Source organism: Saccopteryx leptura, chromosome 8 (genome assembly GCF_036850995.1).
Source record: "Saccopteryx leptura isolate mSacLep1 chromosome 8, mSacLep1_pri_phased_curated, whole genome shotgun sequence".
NCBI lineage: Eukaryota > Metazoa > Chordata > Mammalia > Chiroptera > Emballonuridae > Saccopteryx > Saccopteryx leptura.
The window spans coordinates 31,484,850-31,490,035 of NC_089510.1; the positions used below are offsets into that span (position 1 = coordinate 31,484,850).

A 5,186-nucleotide genomic window follows, 5' to 3' on the forward strand; every position below is an offset into this window, starting at 1 on the left:
AGGGTGAATGCTTGGGCCATAAGCTTTGCCAACACCTCAAAGATTAGTCAGAAAAGGGCTTTGCATTTGGAAGAAGTAAGGCTAGAAAAAAGCAGGTTGGGAGAGATGGGATGAGTGAGAGTGGTTGTGAAAAGATGGTAGATCAGAGACAGTTACCCTTAGGTTAGAAGGAGTCCTCTACTGGCTCAGACTGAGGGTAAATCAAAAGCCAGTGACCTAGAGGAAGGAAGTGTAACCAATACATGGCTAACTAACATTTTGTTCTGACTTATCAGTGGGGATGAAACAGTCAGCTAATAATTAGGAGGCAAAGAATGGGAATTTAGAGGATGGGTGTCTATCCTTGTCATAGGTTGACAAAGGGGCATCTATGAGTCTGATCTAAGTCATATAAAGAAAGATGTTTCTTTGCAATAAGTCATTTTCTGTAACACAAAGGGTGGACTAATTTCTTTAACTTATGCTTGTTTCCAGCATCACAATGTTATGGCAAAGTATAGATAGCATTGTCCTCAGGCATCCTCATTTCTTTCTCCATAGTCTCATTTTTTTAAAAAAATGTGTTCCTAACTGCCTCATGCCTATATTTTAGATTTATTGTTTTTCTTTATCTCTCTCAGCTCTTGTATTACCTAACTTTTTTCCATAAAATGTTTTATTTTTATTTTTTTAAATATTTTTATTTATAAATGTAAGCAAAAGTTTCCCAAAAAACCACAGAAGTCTGCAGTAAAAATGGAAACATATCTTTACCTCATATCTCTAAATACCTTCCCTCTCCAAACCAAACCCCATTTATGTAAGACTCTGGAAAAACAAAAGTAAACTCTAAAAATGATCTTGTAGTATAATATTTTCTGTGATGTTAAACATTTTATTAAACAAAATATGAATTTGATTTACTCTCTGAATTCCATGGATAACTTTAAATAAAGGCACCTCTGTAGCCAGGTCCTCTCTGAGGTAATTAGGACTTTGTTTCCTTCTGGATCTAGGCTCTGCTTTGCTTTACATTGGCTTCACTTTACTAACTGGTGAAAAAGGTGACCCTAGTAGTCCAAACCTGCATTTAATTCAATGAAAACCTTTAGATTTTTTTCTCCAATTAAATTCCAGGCTTTGATCTCATTGCCCCTAACTGAACCAAAGTTTCCTCCCTAGAGAAACTGAAAAGCCACAGTGATATCTTTGCATGTACAGAGTCCCACAATGGAATAGGCAGGTGCCTACTCAGTCTTCTGAAATGCCACCTCCAGACTGGCAATCTGGCTACGTTACGAGACCTTTGGTTCATTTAGTTTAGAAGTTTGCTTAGCTGGCGAGATACGACACCAGATGTCCAGTCAAATATTTATATTAACTGTCAATTTATCGCCCATTTTTTAGTCTCATTTGTAACCTTTGGCTTCCTAAGCACCTGGCATTTCTGAGTGGCAAGACTCTTGGGATTCTCCAAAGAAAGTGGTTTTTCCTCATCCGTGTGTCCTTCTGTGAGCACAGCAGGCTGTGCTCCCTTCCTCATCCCCTTCCTCAGCTGTACACCCCCACTCATCACATACCAGAGATTTCTTGGAATCTATTCTATATGTTGCTGCTCCCCTAACCACATTCATTTGATTGATATTTATACTTTTTAAAAATCTTGTATCTTACTTGCTAAGGTCTTGGGAGACAAAGGAGATAATGATGGTCAATCCTTGAATCAAATGTAGTCTAAGCATAAAATTTTAGATGTTTCAAAGCTTTGTCCTTGGACATCCACAACCCACATGGTCTAGTTGAAAATGTGATCCTCACAATGATCTTTAAGGATATCCATTCGATGATTCACTGCACAAAACAACAAATAAAAGCTATTACCTATTAATTTTACATAAATTTATAAAAATATGTACTCTATATTTAACATATATATCATCTGGCATCCTGTGGGAACATTCCCTAAATTTACAACAATCTGGAACCTTGCGACATTTTGCTGCTCACATTCTTGTCACATTACCATCATGTAAGAGGCAACGTATTCCTAGTGAGATATTTGCAACTGGTGTTAAGTTTTTACTGTACTTTTTAAGTTATGTGATTTGAATATGTTACTCAACATCCTTTAGCTTCAGTATCCTGGAAAGGTTGGATTTTAAAAAGTCATTTTTAAGGTCATTTTATCACTTGAATTTCATATTTCTCTAATTCTGAATAAGATAGGATAATTATTCTATACTCTAAATACCCAGTAAATGTCAAAAATTGTGCCAATATCTGGCATACAGTGTGTGTTCAATACATTTTTCTGAATGATTTATAATCATCCATCTAATCAATCAATGACCAAGTATTTACAGAGTGCTTCCTCAAGCCAGGGACGACTCTGAGTTAAGGATGAAGCAGTGACTCACAGAACTGTCTGCATGAAGTATTCACATGTAGCATATGCTCTAGTGGTAAAAGACAGAAAATGAAAAGGAAAATATGTATTTAAAATAATTGTGATAGATTCTATACGGGGACTAAATAAGGTAAATATGTCTTGTCAGACAGTTGTGATTTGAGATAGAATGCCCAGAAAAGGCATCGCTTATGAGGTGATATCTGATAAGAGACTGTTGAAAGTGAGCAAGCAGAGAGAGAATGTTGTTCCAAGGAGAGGAAAGGCCTTGAGGTAGAAACATTCAGTGCTGAGAAAATAAATGGGACTTTCTGGAGACTAGGATGAAGGAGAGGTTGGTAACGTAGGCAGGAGGTTAAATGTAAGATTTTACTCTAGACTTTAATGGGACTCATTAGAAATATGTTAAGGTGTGCAATGATATAAACTAATTACACTAAAAGATATTATAATCTTTTGTCTGCTGTAAAATGGACTGCACCACTCTATTTACATTACAGCTGACTTTTCAAAATCTGGAATTTTCCAATGCTTGAGTTCACTTAATTTTTCTCCTTAGTACTTATCACCATCTGGCATGCTATGCTATACATATTTACTTTTGTTTATTTGTATGCAGTTCTCACTTTGAATGCAGTTCTATAACAATTGAGTTTTTGTCATTTTTTTCTACTTCCCACTGATGAAACAGTCCTTAGCACATATTATACTTTAAATCAGGAGTAGTCAACCTTTTTATACCTACCACCCACTTTTGTATCTCTGTTAGTAGTAAAATTTTCTAACTGCCCACTGGTTCCACAGTAATGGTGATTTATAAAGTAGGGAAGTAACTTTACTTTATAAAATTTATAAAGCAGAGTTACAGCAAGTTAAAACATATAATAATAATCACTTACCAAGTACTTTATGTCAGATTTTCGCTGTTTGGTAGAATAAATCTTTATAAAACAAGTTACTATAGTTAAATCTATCTTTTTATTTATAATTTGGTTGCTCCACTAACAGCCCACCATGAAAGCTGGAATGTCCACTAGTGGGCGTTAGAGACTAGGTTGACTACCACTGCTTTAAATAAATATTATTGAATTAATTGATATATTTTTTTGGCGTGGATGGAGCAATAGGATCAGATAGGAAGCCGGCGGGCTTACCTGCAGCTTTCCCACTCTCCAGCAGCTACCTGGACCCTGAGGGCACAGGCTGAGACCAGCTAGGAAGCCCATTTGTATAAGCAGGTTCTTTCCTGGTAAATTCATGGCAGGTTTCTAACTGGCTGTGCAGGGCTTCCCCGGGGCTCATGGGAGCAGAGCCACCACCCAGCTCGGCCCCAGAACAGCCATCGACACAGAACTCTTTAAATCATAAACAAAATCTGCTAATAAATGGTCCTCACCCAGGAATAAACTTATTGGCTGGCTATCCTCCTTAATAGCCTTCAGTAGCATTCCAAGGACCTCCAGGACAAGCTGGCTACCCCTGTCCCCAGGCTGCCTGTCCTGGGACACAGGCAGACGATCCTGGCCCCAGGCTGCTTATTCAGTCTCATCACCTGGCTATTCAAGTGCTGGTCCGGTGGACTTTCCTGTTCAACATCAGCCAGTGTATAATCAGCCAGGTGAAGCTGCAGCATTACCATAAAGGCCAACACCACTACCTCCTTCAGACTCTCCACTTCAGTTAGAATATTTAAGTCAGTTAGATCAGAGACTAATTTATCAGCAAGTTGAGCTTCTTGGAAGTCTTAACAAGTTTTGAAACTAGTATCAAATACGAAATTAAGAACAGATCTGGAAGATTTATTTTGCAGTGGAAGGTAGTGATTTCTATACTAAAATTGCTGTGGGGATTCTCTGTTTTTATCTTGAGGATTCATAACTCTGGAGATACCACGAAGGTGTGTTAGATGCCATTGCCCCTGATGCTTTCAGGAGATAGAAATTCACACTTCTCGTGGTATACCAGCAGATTATGAAATGGAGAGAAGAGAGGATGTGCTAAAAATTATTAAGCCATGTCTTATGTGCAACTGATGTGAAGACATTGATTTTGAGATTAAATCTCTTCATGAAGAAAATGTGGTTGGCAATTTCCCGGCAGTGGACTGGTTTTTTGATTTATAGATGCCAATAACTTTGGAATCCAGTTCCCTTTAGACCTTGATGTGAAAATGAAAGCTCTGATGCTTGTCCAGGCTTTACCATTGACTTCATGTTTATTATAAAGGAATGGAGGCAAAGAATAGAGATTAGCAGGAGTGTGGTTGTAGGTTATAAAAGTCTTCTCAGGCAAAAAAAAAGAACCTATGTGTGATATATATATAGTGTTTTAAACAAAAGTGATGAAAATGGAGATAGAGAGAAGAAAAATTTAAGCTTTGTTTATTTATTTATTTATTTATTTATTTATTTATTTATTTATCTTTAAGTGAGAAGAAGAGAGATAGAGACAAACTCTCACATGCATCCAGACCAAGATTCACCTGGCAACCTCTGTCTGGGGCTGATGCTTGAATCAACCAAACTATCCTCAGCACCCTGGGCCAATGCTTGAACCAATCAAACCACTGTCTGGGAGAGGGAAAGAGAGAGAGGGATGGGAAGAGAAACATATGGTCACTTCTCTCTCTCTCTCTCTCTCTCTCTCTCTTTTTTAATTGAGTGAAAGGCAGAGAGGCAGAGAGACAGACTCCCACATGTGCCCCAACCAGGATCATCCAAAAAACCCCTTACCAAGTGATGCTCTGCCCATCTATCTGGGGCTGCTGCTTTCTTGCTCAGCAAGCTAACTATTTTAGTGC

General features: G+C 37.9%; 1 pseudogene; it reads left to right on the forward strand.

The window, feature by feature from the left end:
• Positions 1-2,555: 2,555 nt before the first annotated feature.
• LOC136379495 (phospholipid scramblase 1 pseudogene) lies at positions 2,556-4,610 on the forward strand (annotated as a pseudogene).
• Positions 4,611-5,186: the final 576 nt, after the last annotated feature.